The sequence below is a fragment of the Dicentrarchus labrax genome, unplaced genomic scaffold (assembly GCF_905237075.1).
Source record: "Dicentrarchus labrax unplaced genomic scaffold, dlabrax2021, whole genome shotgun sequence".
NCBI lineage: Eukaryota > Metazoa > Chordata > Actinopteri > Moronidae > Dicentrarchus > Dicentrarchus labrax.
Window position 1 is genome coordinate 1,971,490 of NW_026136702.1, and position 21,655 is coordinate 1,993,144.

Genomic DNA, 21,655 nt, shown 5'->3' on the forward strand with positions numbered 1-21,655 from the left:
TATCAGCTAGTGAGGAGTTCCAAATGTTGGTGATATATAATGTCTTTATAATCTCTAAGTCGAAAAGATAGGAGAGTATTTAAGTGATAATACAGACATCCAACTATTTCTGTACTTACAGAGCTTTGTTGGAGGCTTTGACCACTGGCAGCAGCCTCAGAAGAGCCTCCTCTGAAGCAGAGTATTTCTTCAGGTCAAACACGTCCAGATCTTTTTCTGATGACAGTAAGATGAAGACCAGAGCTGACCATTGAGCAGGAGACAGTTTATCTGTGGAGAGACTTCCTGAACTCAGGGACTGTTGGATCTCCTCCACTAGAGAACGATCATTCAGTTCATTCAGACAGTGGAACAGATTGATGCTTCTCTCTGCAGAGAGATTCTTACTGATCTTCTTCTTGATGTACTGGACTGTTTCCTGATTGGTCTGTGAGCTACTTCCTGTCTGTGTCAGCAGACCTCGTAGGGAGATTCTGATTGGTCGGCAGTGAAAGGCCCAGGAGGAAGCGGAGAAACAAGTCCAGGTGTCCTTGTTGACTCTCTAAGGCCTTGTCCACAGCAGTCTGGTGGAGATATTTTAGATTTTCTTTGTCTTTAATTAATTCAGACAACTGGGATGTTGTTTGTTCTTCTGCCAGCAGATTGACTCCAGAGCTGATGAATGTCAGATGGACATGAAGAGCGGCCAGAAACTCCTGAACACTCAGATGGACGAAGCAAAAGACCTTGTCCTGGTACAGTCCTTTCTCCTCTTTAAAGATCTCTGTGAACACTCCTGAGTACACTGAGGCTGCTCTGATATCAATGCCACACTCTGTCAGGTCTGATTCATAGAAGATCAGGTTGCCTTTCTGCAGCTGCTCAAAAGCCAGTTTTCCCAGAGACTCAATCATCTTCCTGCTCTTTGGACTCCAGTGTGGATCTGTCTCAGCTCCTCCATCATACTTGATGGTCTTCACTTTGGACTGAACCACCAAGAAGTGGATGAACATCTCAGTCAGGGTCTTGGGCAGCTCTCCTCCCTCTGTGTTCTTCAACACATCCTCCAGAACTGTAGCAGTGATCCAGCAGAAGACTGGGATGTGGCACATGATGTGGACGCTTTGTGATGTCTTGATGTGGGAGATGATTCTACTGGCCTGCTCCTGATCTCTGAACCTCTTCCTGAAGTAGTCCTCCTTCTGTGGGTCAGTGAACCCTCTGACCTCTGTCACAATGTCAACACACTGAGGAGGGATCTGATTGGCTGCTGCAGGTCGTGTGGTTATCCAGAGGCGAGCAGAGGGAAGCAGTTTCCCTCTGATGAGGTTTGTCAGCAGCACACCCACTGAGGTGGACTCTGTAACATCAGTCAGGATCTCAGTGTTGTGGAAGTCCAGAGGAAGTCGACACTCATCCAGACCGTCAAAAATGAACACAACCTGAAACTCTTCAAACCTGCAGATTCCTGCTTCTTTGGTTTCAGTAAAGAAGTGATGAACAAGTTCCACCAAGCTGTACTTTTTCTCTTTCAGCACATTCAGCTCTCTGAAAGTGAATGGAAATGTGAACTGTATGTCCTGGTTGGCTTTGTCTTCAGCCCAGTCCAGAGTGAACTTCTGTGTTAAAACTGTTTTCCCAATGCCAGCCACTCCCTTTGTCATCACTGTTCTGATTGGTTCATCTCTTCCAGGTGAGGGTTTAAAGATGTCTTCTTGTCTGATTGTTGTTTCTGGTCTGTCTGGTTTCCTGGATGTGGTTTCAATCTGTCTGACCTCATGTTCATCATTGACCTCTGCAGTCCCTCCCTCTGTGATGTAGAGCTCTGTGTAGATCTGGTTCAGAAGGGTTGGGTTTCCTGCTTTAGCAATCCCCTCAAACACACACTGGAACTTCTTCTTCAGGTTAGATTTAAGTTCACGTCGGCACGCTGCAGCAACAGTTCCTGAATGAACAAAGAAGAAATGTAGTTAATAAGTAGAAGCTCCAATAAATCTGATGGATGTAAACTTTAAGACATCAAGATGGTATTTATTTTCCTCCCCCGTTAAATCTCTTCAGCTCATCAGTTGTAAACAGTTTCTGTTTTCAGTCCAGAAGAATTCAAAGATCTGATACAATGTGTGCATCATATTATCAGCAAAGTTTTAAAAGTAAACTTCTCCCATGTTGCCTCCATTTCCTCTTTCCATCATGTTCAATCTGTTAAAATCCTCTTACTGCTCTGTAGACAGTCAGCCAGCTCTTCCTGCTTCATTCTCCTCAGGAAGTGCACTGTGATCTTCAGAAATGCCTCTCTGCTGCTCCTCCTCTGCTCTTCATCCTCACCATCCAACACCTCCTCATCCTCCCTCTGACTCTCTGAGCATTCTGGGTAATCTGAACTCAGAACCTTCTGGATCTTCTTCAGCTCGTTCTTCACAAAAGTGACAATGTTGTCCTCCAGCAGCTGGAACAGAATATTATATGAATGACTCAATCAAAGTCAAATCATGGAAGCAAACATCAGATCCATGTTGGACAGACTGACAATCCACTGGTCTAAAAAGTGCAGCATGGAGATTATTGTGAACACAATAGATGTAAAAGTAGTTGTTGTCCATGTACAGACCATAAATATGGAGTCCAGATGTGTTTGATGCTGCTGGGCAGACTGACCACTGGGAACCTCTGAGCTCTCCTGGTCCACTCTGTGGAGGAATCATGAAGAATGAGCTCACATTATGTCTGTCCACACAGAGACAAACACAAGGTAAAGGTCCATGAAGTGATATTTGGATGTGAACAGTGAATCTGATGACTCCCTGTAGTGGTAAAGGTTTACTAGTCCTGCTGATCCCACTGAGAATCAACAGCTCAGTTTGGTTCAGTCCCTACAGCTCTCACCAACCCCTCCATATAGCTCTCCCTCCCTCAATGTACACTGCTGAAGTGCCCTGGAGCAAGGCACCTAGAGCCTCCAGCTGCTCCAGTGGAGCTGCTCAGTGTTTGCTTATATCAGACTGGTTGTACTGGGCAGCTCCCAGTGTGAATGTGTTTGATTGTGTGAGTGTGATGCAGCTGCTGCTGAAAGAGTGTTGGTGCTCAGAGAACTTCATCTGAGTCAGTAAAGGTTGAAAAACTGGAGATTTCACAACTGAGAGTCTGATAAAAACACATTATTTTATTTTTATCATCAGTTTGAAATCCTCACCTTTGATCAACAGAGTGGCGGCCATCGTTGAAGTTTATAGGATGATCCTTAGACCGATCACTCTTCATGGACACAAGCTGGGTTCAGGTTTTTCCTCCTGACAGAAAAACAGGATCAGTTCTGCACTGCACCCACAACACACTGAGACAGAACCAGTGACTGAATACACCGACTGTACACAGTGTATTTGTACCCAGGGAGTTCTTGGTTAGGATTTCTATAAAGTCAGTGTTTGATTTAGACATGTTTCACTGTGTATTTTAAAGCTGTATTCAGTGCAGTGTGCAGTATAGGCGGGGAAATGATGGAGTGGAGTGACCATATCGGTCCCATTAGGATAAACAGAGGAACAGACGTGGTGTCAAAGCAGTGAGTTTCTATAAACTGCTGCAACTATTTGTTCACTGTGAAACTGAGGCTGTTGTAAATTGAGCTGATCAGACACAAACCATCACCGTCCATTCAAAGACATTTTAAAACATTTAAAAATAGAGATTTCACAACTGAGAGTCTGATAAAAACATCCGTTTATTTTCACCATCAGTTTGAAATCCTCACCTTTGATCAACAGAATGGCCGCCATCTTTGAAGTACATACGATCATCCATAGAGCGATCACTCTTCATGGACACACAGCTGGGTTCAGGTTCAGGACAGTCTGGTCTCTGATGGATCCTGATAGAAAGAAATTCATTACAGCTCACATATTCAGAAACATTCTCACTGAATCAAAGACTTTGTGAACTGATGTATAATTTGAAATGTTTGAATACAGGGCTGGACAATAAGAACAATGTCTTCAATTACTGACATTATGGACGTGTTACTGAACACAATTTACTGATGTCACACACTTCAACACACTGTCTGAATTCCATATAATTAAAGTGAGAGCAGCTACAACATCTAACCAGTGAGCAATCAGCTCCCAGTCCAGAAGAGCAGAATGTGGAACTGGTCAGACTGGAATGAATCAGGACAAACATCAGCAGTGAGCAACATGAGGAAGGAAATCTGCTCTGATTGATTCAAACACATGTTACTGTTACATTTCTCATTATGAAGCTGAATGTTTCTCCTGATACTGATTTGAGATCAGATTGTCCAGCCCTGTTTGAATACTGACAGCTATGTACTTTAGCTCAGATAAATGTCTTTGTTTCAAATGGAGAATCAAAGCCTTTGTGACATGGAGAAGAGTCATGGACAGTTAGAGATCCTCATCTCACCTCTGAGCTTTGGTCCTTGTGTCATGTTCCCCACACAGAGTGCTTTTAGAGGGAGGGACTCCCTCCTCTCTGTCCTCACACTGATCCATAGCAGAGCCCACACCTTCACACAGACACAGCAACCTGCTGGGAGAGATCACACATTATTTCCCATCATTCCTCTCAGTCACATGACAAAAACACAGCTCTGATTGGAGGGATTAGTCGACTCGCAGCAACGTGAACTCAGAAATGTTGAGTACCAAAGTTTTATGTTAGAAATGTACAGTGTGGGTCCCCAGCATTTAGAAACTGACAGATTCCAACTCAAGCATCATTATTAGCATTAATAAGCATGTATGTATGTCTGTATGGAGAATATTTCAACAGATACTATAGTAGTGGTTTTGGGAGTTGCTGAGGATGATGGATCAAATTCTGACATTTACAAAATACAAAATTGCACTTTAATTTATTTTATTTGAACTCCAGGTTCACTAATATTGAGGTTATTTATATGCATAATACATTGGAACTGCAGTTTAGGAAGCTCTTTGTCATTGGTGTTCAGATATTTATTCAAATTTCTGCTGGTGTTCTTTTGCTGTGCAGCATTTTCTCATTGACCTGTGTCTCTGCAGCTGTGGTTATGCATTAAGCAAATAAATAATCTCAAAATTGACTAAAAAATCCTCAAAAATCAGCTCACTCTGAGATGAAATGTTGCCACAGATGTCAGAAATTGATTCATCATCGTCAATAACCCCCCAAAAAACACTCCTATATTGTCCAAATCATCCAAACAATTACTAAAATATTGTCCATATAGCTGATTATGAATGCTAATTATGCTAATTGACCAACATATGCAAGTTAGCATCTGTCAGTGTGTAAATGCTGGAGATGCAGACTGTATATTTCTAACACACAATAGGACAATAGGACTCTATTGGCTGATATAAACGGCTCATTCAGCTCATTACTGAATCCACTCATCTGACAGTTTCCATGGCAGAGTAGAAATGTTGTTGGCACTTTGAGCTGCAGTATCTAAGAAATGACATTCACAATGCTCTTTAGTCTGTGGGGTTGGTTGAAGACTAGAGGAATACACTTCATGTTGCTGTTTCACTTCTATTTGACTGACTTTGAAAAGCTCCTCAACAGTTGAAATGTTGCTCTTTTTCCAAGTCTACTATATCCAGTCAGAGCATGCAGTGGCAGCTAGTCCAATAATCCAAAATCAATCCTGTTACCTTGGCAGCTGCTGCTGAATTCACATCCACATCAGCTCCCAGAGACTTTCTACCTTCATCTGTAGAGGAAACACTGAGAGCAGAGCTGAAAGCATCAGTCCAATCACTGATCAGCACTGAGAACTCATCATCACTCATTCATCCTTTACATCAGTGGTTCCCAACCTTTTTCTATCAGAGTAAACTGACGACCCCTGACTGAGTGACATATTTTATACATATTTCATATTATATCCAAAACTGTACAATCAACCCAAATATTGAACTCAGTAACTGCAAGAAGTTGAAGTTGATTCTGATGAATTCTGAGCAGATTATTTCCTGTTTAGGGAACTTTTTATACAGTTTGTCTGTGTTATGTATCTTTTATCATTTTAACAATCATAAATACTTCATATGCTTCTTTTTGGACAAATTCACTGTTTTTTTGTCCCTGATGTTTGGTCATTGATCTATTAGACAGTTTACTTTACATTGACTTTTCTTCACAGAAGTGAACCAGATGCTGAGATATAGGCCGACCTACAGACCCCCCATGAAGCTTTGGTGACCACTAGTGGGGGTCCTGACCCTCAGGTTGGGAACCACTGATTTACATCATTTCTCCTGTAAAACTATCAGCTGCTTCTCCACTGATTGGCTGCTTCTCTCTGTTTCATCTCAGTGTCAGTTGAATCCCTTTGGCTTGTTAGACTGTTGCTCAGACTAAAGAAGCAGTTAGAAAACATGACTGTGAACTCTGGGAACTACTGATGGCCTTTTCTCATCACTGTCACACATTGCAAACTAATCAATACATGGATCAATAGTGGTTTGTTATTGGCCAGAGGAGATGCTGCTTGTTCTCATTGGTCAGTGTTGAGGAAGAATGAGAGCAGAAAGCTGCCATCAGCTGCTCTACTTCTACTATCAGTCCACTAGATGGCCTCATGGAGCTGCATTTATCTGACAGCTTTACTTCCTGCTTACTTTTCAAACATGGGATCAGTTTATAAAATAGAATTCATTATTTTACATTCAAGCAGCCAAAAGTATTTGAAGTAGTTCATATTGGCTCCACCTGCAGCAACTCCAACATTAAAGTACTGATTACATGTTAATGCATCAATAATAATCATCCACTAATATAATAATACAACACTGACAGAGGCCATTCTGTACACTGACTACTTTCACTTTACATACTTCAACTACATTGATAAGGTGAGCTCATAAAGACAGACAGAAATCATACAGTGAGTACTCTGAGTACTGTCAGTGAGTACTCTGATTACTTTGAACAGTGACACACTGACAGTAAGATGGAGGACACTCTTCCTCCATGTTGGTTCTCAATTGACTGTTAGTAGAGTTTTCTGCTCTTTCTACTGAACTAAACTAACAAGATGAACAAAGAGTCATTGAGGAGTCAAACAGTGAAAAGTGTCTCTTACTAACCTTCACATGGACAGAAGAAGAAGCTGCGACACGACAAGCTCACAAAGTGAAAGTAAACTGTGGACAGGAAGTGGCTGTGACGTCACAGTTGTGTGAGATAAGACTGAGTGAGTGTCTGCAGAGAGAGACTGGTAGCTTCAACTACATTGTGCTGAATACTTCTGTAACTGAGGAACCTTTTTAATGCAGCACTTTAAGTTGTAATGCAGTATTTCTGTAGTGTAGTATTACTACTTTTACTATTTTCAGCTTTGAACTGTTGGTCAGACAACATTGTGTCACTGTGGGCTCTGGATGATTTTAACGGGCATTTCTCAATATATTCTCAAGTTGTACAATTTAGATTAATGACAATAATAATTAAAGCTGCAAGCAGCGTTGAGCGGGACCTCGCACTCCACCCAACTCGGGGCGTGCTGCGGCCGCGTCGCGTGCCGTCGTAACACGTGGGGACCACAACATGAAAATGTCACGTAAATCAGCTCAAAATCGCCAAGCAGCGCTTACCTCCTGTTGCCAGAAGGTGGCGCTATCACTATGTCTGAATGTTGTCATGTAGACATGTTCAAGGCGCGATTGTTATCAAACACGTGAAGTTTCATTGAGATTGGACCACGTACGCTGAAGTTATGAGGACGTGTTCATGGCGAGACTGTTACAGAATATATGAAGTTCACTGGAGATTGGACATTGCACACTGAAGTTATGAGTGGCATTTCATGGCGAATCCGCTGAATTGGACAAGTCGTCACTGGCACAGTCATTTCACGTAACGCAGCTCAAAATCGCCACGCAGCGCTTACTTCCTGTTGCCAGTGGGTGGCGCTATCACTTTGTCTGAATATTGTCATGTAGACGTGTTCAGGGTGGGAGTGTTATCAAACACGTGAAGTTTCATTGAGATTGGATCATGTACGCTGAAGTTATGAGGACGTGTTCAGGGTGGGACTGTACACTGAAGTTGAGTACTATCTGTTTAGGGTGACTGGTCGAAATTCAACGCAACGCCACGGGCACGCCGTTTGACGGAATGTCGTAAATAGCACAACTTTAAATCATGAATGTCTTTAGATTGTGCTGATTAAATTTGAAGTAGATCCGATAAATTCCCTAGGAGGAGTTCGTTTGAAATACAAGGCGAAAAATCACAGAAAATGAGCACAGAATGCAAAATGGCTGACTTTGATGGCAAGCCACGGACACGCCGTTCGACGGAATGTCGTAATTAGCACAACTTTTAATCATGAATGACTTAAGATTGTGCTGATTAAATTTGAAGTAGATCCGATAAATTGCCTAGGAGGAGTTCGTTCAAATACAACGCGAAAAATCACAGAAAATTACCAAAAAACTCTAAATGGCTGACTTTGATTCCACGCCACGGACACGCCCTTCAACGTACATGCACAAATAGCACAACTTTTAATCAGGACCATTTTTTGAGTGTACTCACAAATTTTGAAGCATATCTGATAAATTCCCTCGGAGGAGTTCGTTCAAATACAACGCGAAAAGTTCACCGAAAGTGAAACTTTAAATCAAAATGGCCGACTTCCTGTGGGGTTTCGGGTATGGGTCCAAGAGGCTTTTTTGTACGTCCCGAGATCCTAAACTGGCCTACCGAGTTTCGTACATATCGGTGAAACGTGGCGCCGGGGCTGCTGTTTATTTATCCTGTAGGGGGCGCTACACACAGGACAAACACGATTTTTGGTATGTGAGCTTCAGGCACTACTCTACACGTGCCCTGTGAATTTCATATTCATAACTATTACGGTATATGTACAGTGATTTTTCATGCCAAAAGAGCGCCACCTAGTGGCGTATTTTTTTTGTCCTTTTTAAGGGAGCCTCAGGGAGCCATGGGGAAGCATCGTACCAAGTTTCATCTTAATCACACATACCGTTGTAGAGATATAAACGTCTTCATTTTAAAGAGCGCCACCTAGTGGTGAAGGCCTGAAATTGTGCACGGTGCTTAAGGAAGACATGGGAAACTCCGCACCCAAGTTTGGTGTCAATCGGACATACCAATGTGGAGAAATGGTCCACTTCCTTTTTTGACGAAAAATCTACAGGAAGTTGGAATTTTATAGCGTGCTTATTTTTTTAAATTTCAAAAATGTTCAAATTAGCCTTTTTGCCAGGGCGGTCCCCAGGTGCTAGGTGGAAAATTTCGTGCGAATCGGACAAAGCGTGTAGGAGGAACACGAAAAAGTAGTTTAACGACATTTCGCACTCTAACGAAAAAAAATTATAGGCGGAAGTGGGCGGGGCCTATATGGAGAGATTCAGCTCCATTCACCGAACGCGTGGATATAAGTTTTTTGAATGTGCGAGCAAATATGCAAAAGTTATTAAGTAACAAAAAAGTGAAAATTCGTTTCTCAATAGTAGCGCCACCTAGTGGCAGACCCGAAAGTGACACATGTAAACTCCGCATTTTCACCAGGCCTGACAACTTTGCCAAATAAAATTGACTTTTCGTATATGTTCAGGGGGTAAAAATGCAGTCAAAGGGTCCTAAAAATAATAATAATTAAAGCTGCAAGCAGCGTTGGGCGGGACCTCGCACTCCACGCAACTCGGGGTGCGCTGCGGACGTGTCGCGTGCCGTCGTAACACGTGCGGACCACAACACGAAAATGTCACGTACATCAACTCAAAATCGCCACGCAGCGCTTACCAGCTGTTGCTGGAAGGTGGCGCTATTGCTATATCTTAATATTGTCATGTAGACAAGTTCAGGGCGGGACTGTTGTAACACACGTGAAGTTTCATTGAGATTGGACCACGTACGCTGAAGTTATGAGGACGTGTTCAGGGGCGAGACTGTTACAGAATATATGAAGTTCACTAGAGATTGGACATTGCACACTGAAGTTATGAGTGGCATTTCATGGCGAATCCGCTGAATTTGAAAAGTCGTCACTGGCACGGTCATTTCACGTAACGCAGCTCAAAATCGCCACGCAGCGCTTACTTCCTGTTGCCAGTAGGTGGCGCTATCACTATGTCTGAATATTGTCATGTAGACGTGTTCAGGGTGGGACTGTTATCAAACACGTGAAGTTTCACTGAGATTGGATCATGAACGCTGAAGTTACGAGGACGTGTTCAGGGTGGGACTGTACACTGAAGTTGAGTACTATCTGTTTATGGTGAATGGTCGAAATTCAACGCAACGCCACGGGCACGCCATTTGACGGAATGTCGTAAATAGCACAACTTTTAATCATGAATGTCTAGATTGCGTTGATTAAATTGGAAGTTGATCTGATAAATTCCCTAGGAGGAGTTCGTTCAAATACAAGGCGAAAAATCACAGAAAATGAGCACGGAATGCAAAATGGCTGACTTTGATGCCAAGCCACGGACACGCCGTTTGACGGAATGTCGTAAATAGCACAACTTTTAATCATGAATGTCTTTAGATTGTGCTGATTAAATTTGAAGTAGATCCGATAAATTGCCTAGGAGGAGTTCGTTCAAATACAACGCGAAAAATCACAGAAAATGGCCAAAAAACTCTAAACGGCTGACTTTGATGCCACGCCACGGACACGCCCTTCAACGTACATGCACAAATAGCACAACCTTTAATCAGCACCATTTTTGGACTGTACTCACACATTTTGAAGCAGATCTGATAAATTCCCTAGGAGGAGTTCGTTCAAATACAACGCGAAAAGTTCGCCGAAAGTGAAAATGAAAATCAAAATGGCCGACTTCCTGTGGGGTTTGGGGTATGGGTCCAAGAGGCTTTTTTGTACGTCCCAGCATGTTACACCTGCCTACCGAGTTTCGTACATATCGGTGAAACGTGGCGCCGGGGCTTCTGTTTTTTTATCCTGTAGGGGGCGCTACACAAATGACGAACACAATTTTTGGTATGTGAGCTTCAGGCACTACTCTACACGTCCCCTGTGAATTTCATATTCATAACTATTACGGTATTCGCACAGTGATTTTTCATGCCAAAAGAGCGCCACCTAGTGGCGTATTTAGTTTTTCCTTTTTAAGGGAGCCTCAGGGAGCCAGGGGGAAGCATCATACCAAGTTTCATCTTAATCACACATACCGTTGTAGAGATATAAAGTTCTTCATTTTAAAGAGCGCCACCTAGTGGCAATGGCCTGAAATTGTGCACGATGCTTAAGGAAGACATGTTGAACTATGGACCTGAGTTTTGTGTCAATCGGACATACCAATGTGGGGAAATGGTCCACTTCCTTTTTTGACGAAAAATCTACAGGAAGTTGGAATTTTATAGCGTGCTTATTTTTTTAAATTTCAAAAAGGTTCCAATTACTTTTTTTGCCAGGGCGGTCCCCAGGTGCTAGGTGAAAAAATTTGTGCGAATCAGACAAAGCGTGTAGGAGGAACCCGAAAAAGTAGTTCAAGGACATTTTGCGCTCTAGAAAAAAAAAATTCTAGGCGGAAGTGGGCGGGGCTTATATGGGGAGATTCAGCTCCATTCACCGAACACGTGGATGTAAGTTTTTTGAATGTGCGACAAACGATGCAGAAGTTATTAGCCTCAACGCATTTTTTATGATGGTAGCGCCACCTAGTGGCAGACCCAAAAGCGACACATGTAAACTCCCCATTTTCACCAGACCTGAATACTTTGCCAAATAAAATTGACTTTTCGTATATGTTCAGGGGGGCAAAATCGCAGTCAATGGGGGCTAAAAATAATAATAAGAAACGGAGCAAATACAATAGGGACCTTGCCGGTCGCTGTCGCTGGCTCGGTCCCTAATAATAATAAGAAACGAACCAAAAACAATAGGGACCTCCAGCGGTCGCTTGCGAGGTCCCTAATTAGTCACAGTCCTTCCTAAATAGTTGAAATCAGCTCCACCTGAGCAGCTACAACAGCCAAATACAGCAGTAATAATAATCTAATGATAGAATATAATATAGTGTAACACCTGTTGTTCCTTACTCCCCCCAGGGTGGCCTGACTCCATCCTGTGTTCCTCTAATCCAAGTCTACAGGAGGATGGACTGGTCCCTGAGGCCTCTGGTTACTGGTTGAGGGTCAGTCCCCATACTGGAGTCAGAGGCCCGACCCTCCACCACAGGGAGCTTTAAACCTGCCGTGTCGTGGGGTAAATCTCTGTTTTCAACCCCAGAGGAGAAGGCCTCCAGCTTGGTTTTGACTCACGTGTTGATCCCACTCTCTATGATCTCTTCTAACCTCTGACACTCTCCAGTTTAAAGGATATCACACATACAGAAAGGCAGTTCCCATCATATATGACCTCTGTACAATGAACATATACAGATATCAAACATTTCTGATGCCCGCCAACATACAGCAGACAGAGGCCCTGGAGAGGACTACTTAACTCACCTGGAGGATGCTGTATTCCTCGTACACCAAAAGGAAAATGTAATAAAATGTTGTTATCCGCCTTTAAAAAATATTTTTCTGTGGCCAAAACAAAAAACTAAACTGTTTGTGAGAAATAACAAAGTCTCTCTGTACCACGTCTGTTGACTATGTTGTTCCTCTTTCTCTTCCCCCTCAGATAGAGGAACATTCATCATGTGTCTTCCTGTTAGACGGCCATTATTGCTAAACCACATAGTTCATGTTAACTCAGTGAGTGCCTGTATAAGTCCTTTATTTGTTTCTGTGGGGCAATTGATTTTGCCACAGTAGCAACAACAGTAACACAGGGTGAGACATACAGATAGAAAGAAAAACACACTAATGACTACACATATTTAAACACATAAAAACATAAAACATTAAAACATCATTCTTTGAAAACTTCCTTTTCAGAGGCACAAACCTTGGACAGACCCCGGCTCTAGGTGGGTGGAAGAATTGATCTTCTTCTATAACTCTGAGAAACATTGGCTCAAATCAAATGTGGCTGCTTGTTTTTCAAATCTTTTTGAACCCACGATAACAGGGAAAGTGTTTTTATGACTCAAATGTTAAAATATGAACAAATATTCAACTCTGAGTCTAAAACTGAACTTTGGTGGTAAAAACTTTCTGTGAACAAAAAATGTGTTCAAATGTCAAACAAGAGTCTTTCAGGATCAAATTCAGCATCTGTGTAAAAATAGTTCCAAGGTGTAAAGAGTGGCTTTGATCTGAACAAACTAAATTCATCATCTTTGGTCATCGTGGAACAAATGTACAAACTTTGATCTACTCAGGTTTTATGCTCATGGTTGTCTAATATAGTTTTATATATCAGTACTCACGTGCAGTCTCATGTTCTTTTAACTGTACAACCCGGGGCCCCTTTCACCGATATGCTTAAAAATCAGCTTTTGTGTTAACATTTGAACACTCAACTCAATTAGATAAAATTCAGACTCAATGAAAATGAATAAAATTCACAAATACATGTTAAAAGTAAGATTTAATAAAGTACATTTTTAACTCTGATACCGGCACACATTGTTCCTATGTTTTTATGTTCAAGAGAGCAAGGGGATGAAAGTTTCTTGAGTTTTGAACTGCAATTGTGTACACAATATAAAAAATATGAAAAAAGCTGAATGAACTTTGAACGTTTTAATGAACTTTCTACTTTGAAACATTTAGAAGAAGGTGCCAAAATAATCTGGCTCCTCCCATACACTGCTCATAGGCTGACACCTGCTGGTGACTTTATGGAACTGCACAGAAGTGACACGGTCTTCTTTCTAAATTGTAATATTAACTCACAACCCATTAACGCTGCTATGAAACTTATGTGTCTTGTTGGCAAATATCATATCCATAAGGCTGGAACGCTTCAAACCCAATGTTCATCTGTATTTTGTTGAATTATAATTTCTCTTTGACTTTGATTAACAAACAAGAAAGCCATAAGACCTCTCAAATATTTGGATAATTACTATGTAAAAGTAAACAATAACTTCTATACATACATACTGTATATGTGAGTTTATAATTCGCTCCTACAATGTGATGTCATTCAGAAACTTTTTATTTTATATGTGTAACAGGTGTGTGGATTGGGCATAAACAGAGGGACGACTCACAGAACTGTTAACCAGCATTTATTTGCTCCTGCAGAAGACAATATAGCACATTCATTTCCTTCTGCTCTTTTTTTCCTGCACCTCTGCTTCCTCAGCAATGCAAAACAACACTGTGTGATTTCATTATCTTTCTGAAAATACATATAGATAAATTAAAGTTTACCCACTGACTGAATTAACAAAATAAATATGCAACGTACGGTTACACTTTCAAAATAAAGCCAGAAGAGAAACGTTTCATGTTTATTATCTATTATATACTTATAACTGAACCTCTGCTAATATTTTACTTGTCCACAGACAACAGATAAATTCTACCAGCTAGAAACTGTAAACGGAGAGTTTTATATAACCCAAACGGACAATAATCTAATATTCTGTATAGATCAATGCATATTTTATTCATCAAATCACAGGATTTTATAAGCACAATCATGAATGTGTTAATTTTTATTCCTCTGCGTTTGTTGTAGATTTCTTCTTAAAATCATTATTGAAAAAACATTCAAATATACAAACCATTGGACGACAGAGCGGTTTTAGTCATTTCCTGTCTGTGTGTCACGTTGGTTTACTTTAGCCACTGCCAGTGCCGTTAAATATAATTAAATATGAAATATGAATATTTCACGTCACTGCCACTCCCCTTTAGGAGCCCTGTAGCATCCTGATTCTGTTGACTCTATAGGGAGAAATGAACGTGAGCTCAGATTATGAACATGAAGACTTCTGAACATTTGGACTCTGTATATATGACTTGCATATTAAAAACTAAAGGAGATGTGGATGAGTGTGTGAAAGAAACATTCAAAATGTAATGAAAAAGGCAAACTGAAACTGAACTGAAATAAAACAAATGAACAAATCTTTATTTTTACTCATGCAGAGAGAGAGAGAGAGAGAGAGAGAGAGAGAGAGAGAGAGAGAACAACATTCACCAAGACACACAAACAAAAACATTAAATGGAGCCTATAAAGTTGCTGGCAGGCTGCCAGGTATCTTCTCAAGTTTTGCCACTGAAAAAAAAGAATGAATGCAAACAAGTGTAAGATCATTGCATATACCACAATATTAGTTTATATTAATGGGGTATCATAGAACAACAAATGACTTAGGATCTGTTTTTCAGAAGCCTGCTACTAACCTAGTATGGAAGTAAGTACATATATATTTATAAAGCATACTGTAAAAAAAGCCAACAGCTTTAAAATCAGCTAATGTGGATCAAAGTTCTGAGTTATTACCAAGAGGAACAAGGCAGCCAGCTCACTTTTACCTCTTCTCTTCTCTGCACACACACACACACACACACACACACACACACACACACAGAGAGAGAGAAACACAAACACAGACAAAAAGAAGTGTTAGCCATTCCAGCAACCACTGCTAAATGAACTGCTATTTCACTCAGTCAATTACATCTTACCTCCTTTAGTTGTTTCTTTTATTTCATTGTAGTGAAATATTTTTTGCTTCTAACATTTTCAGCAGCCTAAAATTATGCGAAAAGAAGAAAGAAGGAGAAGAAATTTAGAAACAGACTATGACATCCCCCAGGTGAATACGGCTGCAAAAAAGGAATTTTAAGAAAGTAAAAAAGCCTTGTATCAAGGAAATAAGTCTTATTTTTTGTCCAAAAAGAAAATTAATCTTGTCAAGCATGTTTCGCATTGGAAAAATAATCTAATTTTAAGAAAGTACAGCTTACTTTTTCTTAATAAGATATTCCAGCTACTTTTGAGCTAGAATGAACCAGTAACAGGGTATAAAAATGTTTTACAATAAAACCCAGTAGAGCAACAAGATTATTTGCCTCATTTTAAGTGTAAGACCACTTGTACAACTTCTCAATTTAAGAGTGCCAAGAAACTTAAGAAAATGAAAGGTTGTTTATTTTCATTTGTTATGTGTTCTCAGGCCATCTGAAGCTGGCAGAACCTGCTGCTTTATATCTAACATATTAAGATGACAGCAGGCTGGCAAATAACCATGCTGGACAAAAACGGCATGGCCCATAAACAAAACAAAATGACCAAAAATGACCAAAATGAAATGACCCTTGACTCAACTGCATTCTCAATCACAATGTAGCAATGAGTATGGTTTATACAGTATGATCCTGCAAGCATCAGCATAAAGACTGCTATTAACTAACTGATTGCTGATCTGCTGTCATTCAGATTAAAGTTATTTTGATACATGAAAAGATAGAAACAATCATGAAACAAACAACAGTCAGGAAACAGTTTGTCTATGAGAGGCCAACACATTAAACAGTGTGCCTTTTACAGTTCATCAGATGAGGCTCTGTTTAGCCTAAGCACATCTCCCAGATAATATTTCGTAGGAACATATGTCACATCCTTGTGAGTATAACTGTAATATGGAGTGAAATCTACCAGACTATCAGCCGTTATTATTTCATTTGCTTGTGCCGTTTGGAATCTCTATTGTATATGCCATGTAATTTCTATCATAACAAACAGTATTATGCTGCTGGAACTCAAAACAATATAATGATGAGTTAATTACATAGATATTGCTCACAAGTCCAAATTCAGGTAAATCACTGGCATTAACAGCAGTCACAAATGTCTTCTCCCGTATATATTTATTACCATTTAGATGAATCCATTTAACAGACACTGCATTGTTTATGTCATCATTTCCAAGGAAAGCCCTCATTTTTTTCTTTTAAATATGACATGCTGCATATTTCTGATGTTGGTCCCAATGCACACTCATTTAAAAAAGAATGACTTACATTTTGACAACATTCATACATTTGATTATGCCTTATTAAAGACTTGCAAACAATTCTAAGATTTCATTTTGAGGCCCACTGTTTGAAAAAACAATGTTTTGATTCGACCTGTTTTTAGCCTACATTAGCTCGCTGCCGTGTACCGCTATTGCCTCTTTTGCCTTGAACCCAAGATGACCAGGTGATACATCATGTGATACCAAGGGTACGTGGCATAAATCCGTGCCTTATAAGGACAGAAACGACCTTTTATTTATTAATGATCACGTAGATGTGACTTGATTTTAATAGTTATAAGTTAATATGAACTTATTTAGATAAATATACTTTGTATAAATGCAAAATAAACTTATTCCCACCCCCGCTCCCTCTGTGCAGATGGTACAATCCACCGTTTTGCGCTCTTTTTTTCCCTCCTGAAGTCCGTTGCATTTTGAAAATAACCGCGCGTGCGTGTTCCGCTGCTGTGAATTCATCATTTGAAAGTGTCGTATGTGGATATCAGTGGAGCCGAATTATGGATAAACTGGACGATGTTTCAATTGCCACACTCAAAGCTATGCTACCAGGGTTTCTTTATGTCGTACTGATGTTATATTAGCTAACGTAGCTAACCTAGATTAACGAGTTGTAATGGGCTGTGACATAAAAACGAGCTAGTACTTGGTAGGGCCCCCTCTAAAAATATGTGAAGTCTAATTGGGCTTTGGGACTTTTGTTTTATTTTCTTATTATTAAGGGCTGTAAATGCTGAAAATACAGTAACACCTGGTGGTTTGTAAAACATCAGCTGTAAAGCACATCACTCTGATTTTGATTGTGTTTGTCTCATATGTACATCAGTCCAAAGCGCCTGAGTGCTATTTATTAAATCTGTAACATGTTTGTTTAAAAGTGCTATAGCAAATACTTGTATGTATAATGTACTTAAGTAAAATTCAAAAACAATAGTCATTCTCTATCAAGCATTAATGTGAAATGTGAATGCATTTTATCTAGCAAGGCTCTATACTCACGCTTACTGTAGTTTGCATTGCTTGAATATAGATATATCTAATTTATAAATGCTGTCAAATTCACTCACTGCTCTTGAAGTAAAATGGTAGTGTGTAGCAAGACTGAGCAAACTGTCCAAACAATGCTAACTGTACAAGAGGTGTCAGGGTGTTGAGTTGGCAAAATATCTGCGATGTTTAAATCTGTAGGAATTCAATGATAACATCAGTTTCTTGGTAATGACTGTAACTTGTCTATATTGCAGCTGCTAATATTGCAGAAGACTTACTACCTTCACTTTCCCGTGATGACATCAAAGATCTGTTTCCTGGTCCTGAAAATTTGGTGAGGCGCCGGGCTATATGGCTTGTTGTGAATAAAGATGAAAAGGTAAGGTCTTTCACAGTATGACAGAACTGTTTAACAGTACAACAGATTTTCCAATATCACAGAAATGTTAAGTAACTTCAATTCCGGTCCATATACATAATATTTCATTATTTTAGACGTTTCTGCTTTGAGTCCCTTTCAACAGTCCAACTTGCTTTTTTCAAGTTTTTTTTTAATCCACTAAAAGATAATGTTTTTCAAAAAAATGTTTGTGTAAATGTATTATAGGTGGATGCTACTCCTGTTCCGAGCCCTGCCACTGCTCTTCCCGTCCAGCACCATGCCACCTAAGAAGCTGGGCTTAAGCAGCGAGGCTCTTTTCCATGTCCTTACGGTGAGATTTACAGACTTACTGCAATATTTCATACTATATGTTTCCGTTACTCACGCATACATTTTATGTCAGGTTTAGTTACTTTGAGATAAACTTTTTATTATTTCAAAAGGTCCAAAGGGTAAGTGTTCTCCATAGTGTAGTTGTAATACTAACTTCATTTGAACTACAGTAGCTGTGCTGCATTCAGTATTTGCAGCACTCAACAATGACAGTACAACATCTTCTCCCTCTCAGGGATTATTGTGACTATATGTTTACGTATATATAAGTACAATTATGATTTCACCAATATCCTAGTCCAGGTCAAAGTGTGTGTTACTTGTGATTTTGTTCTAATCCTCTACATTGATTTGTGTCATCTAGACTTCAGAGGATCCTGATGGTTTCCTGCGCCAGCGACCACTATCTTGCCCAGTCGTGCTTGTTTCTGAGGACAACTGCATGATCGCCATTGGAAACATGCCAGTGACCACCTTCAACATTGAGAGGTTTGATGAGGGACTGCTCTACCTCATGGCATATTACTATGCCCTGCACCTCACTTACCCAAAGTGTATTTCCACACTTCTGTCAGTACTGCAAACACAAATTCTCCAAGATTCCATTCATGAGCAAGATTTGACCCCTTCCTACAAAAAAGCCATTGGCGAGTGGAAGTCCTTCATTGAGTGAGTGAGTGAGTCTCTTTGTTTCTTTTGTGGTTGTTTCTTGACACCGCCTCACTCTCTATCTCATGTAAGACTTTCCAAGAAAGTCAAAGTTCTGTTTAATATAAGGTTTATCACTGTTAGCCACATTTGTTGGTGAAACTGAAAACTTTTCCTGTGGGATAATGTGCAATAACAGCAGCTGCAAAGTTGTATTAATTGTTATAGTATGCTGCAATAATAGCAGATATAACATTCTGTTTTTTGATGGATGTTTAATTAAGCAATTGTATTGCAAAGTGAATAAAAAGTATTGAAAATGAGAATGTTTTGGTGTCTTGATTTAAGACAAAGTCACTTGTTTTTTTAATGCTATTTGAAGAAATTGTGTCTTATTTTAACTGCTTTTATACTTGTTATTAATCCTAGATTAAGGTGTCATTTCTTAAAGTTAACTCAGTCAAGAGACCAAAATTCTAATTTTAAGTAACTTAATCTGGGTTTTGTGGGTTCTCATTGCTTTCTATAGAAGAATTTACTTAAATTTAAGATTTTCTGTCTAGTTTTAAGGCCCATTTTAGTCTGTCAGAGGCAAGAACTTTGTGCTTATTTTAAGAATTCTTGTCAAGTAAAAAAAGCTTACCCCATTGACAGATTTTTTTGCTAGATATAAGATAATTTGATTGAATTTAAGAATATTTTTGCTTCTTTCTAGTAGGTCTGTTTTTGCAGTGAACCAGGTAAAATCCCATTGAGATTAAGAACGTATTTGTTGTTATATGAACATAGCCAATGCATATAAAAATTGTCAATTAGTGAATTTGAATAGCTGGGAAATTATGGGTGGGATTTTCTAAACCTACACATCTGCAGTGCGCCACCTGTGTACCTCTCACTTGTGGTCTGATACTATGGTTGACACAGTGGTCAAATGTATAACTAGTCTGGTACCTGTTACATTAAAAATAGGATTGGTCTCAAGTTTAGGTGGATGATGGTGTAACCTATTTTATTTCATCTACTACTACACTTAAATGTGCAGCCTGCAGGATGTTTAACTGGTTAGAGAGAAACAGATCAGAGGTATTAAAGGATGTTTAACTGGTTAGAGAGTAACAGATCAGAGTTATTAAAGGATGTTTAACAGGTTAGAGAGTAACAGATCAGAAGTTGATTTAGATAGTTTCACTCCTTATTTAGTGAGTAGTGAGCTAGTTTCTACCTTTGTTCATCGTATACAACCTCCTGGACAACTTTCAGCTAGTCTGCATGGAAGGTGGCAACCCTATAGCTAGCTAACGTTAGACAGTGATTGATAGACCGTTTGAAAGTGTCCCACCTAGTTTTGTGTAAAATAGTCTTTGTATGGTTGTTGCACTACACGTTTAGCTACACTGCATGTGTAGCTTGCAAACTCAGCTACACATTATTATTATTCTAAATATTCTTTAGCATGTAGCCGAGGTCTAGAGCTGACAAGGTAAACTGCAGGTCTAGGACTAACTCTTACATTAGCAACCCACCAATATGTGTGTGCCTGTACTGTCATGGTAATTAGTTTTTATTTTAAATCCCAGCATGGAAAACCGATGAGTTTGCAAGTTTACCTAGCATGATGGCTAATTCATTTTGAGAGAGATTTGTTTTTCTCAGAAATAATTTTAAACATTTATATTTTTTTATGTTCTATGAGAAAATACTTTCTCTCAAAACTTTTTTTAGTCTCAAATATTATTATTTTTTGCTCTCAGTGTGATAACTTTTTCTCTCAGATCATTTATTTTCTCGCATGTAATAAAGACACAAATCTAACTCCATACTTAAGGCGCTGCCAGTGTTTGTGTGGGATGAATGCGCACCCTGCTGGTGAAACTAAGCAACTACATCTGAAATCTACTAGGCTGTATCCCTCTACACATTGTTAAACTGTAAAACTGGGGATTGCACTGTGTGTGTAACTAATGGGCGTTACCTACATATTAAAAGTAAGAATTAATAGTGGATTTTTAACTCTGATACACCGTCACAAAAAAATACATATTTCTCCATTATGTTCTTTCTGTTAAACAGAAATCAAATCTACCTCTCATCTATTCCTTAAACGGACTCACAAGAGTTCTGGATTGAAGTTGATTTATTCATTTTATTAAAGTTTAACCAGATTGACACCCATTAATGTAAGAAAGTCCTGTTTCTCATTAATGTTTTAACAAATTGAACCAATTGAATGATATTTGAATAAATCTGGGTAACACTTTATAATGAGAACACACTATTAAGCATTAGTTAAGCATGAATAAATACTGAAATCATCATTTATAACGCATTAATACACATTAGTATGTAGTTTATAAACACAGTTAAACATGTTTTATTCATCATTGATAAGCACATTAGTTATGGATTAGTAAATATTGAATTCAT

General features: G+C 39.5%; 1 protein-coding gene and 1 long non-coding RNA gene across 4 annotated transcripts in view; one reads left to right on the top strand and one right to left on the bottom strand.

Annotated features, from left to right (window-relative positions):
* Positions 1 to 21,655, bottom strand: part of LOC127373978 (uncharacterized) — a 423,284-nt gene that overhangs the window by 366,221 nt on the left and 35,408 nt on the right. The window lies entirely within an intron of this gene.
* LOC127374042 (uncharacterized) overlaps positions 1 to 21,655 on the top strand; it is a 117,441-nt gene that overhangs the window by 94,214 nt on the left and 1,572 nt on the right. The gene's annotated exons all lie outside the window — the stretch shown is intronic.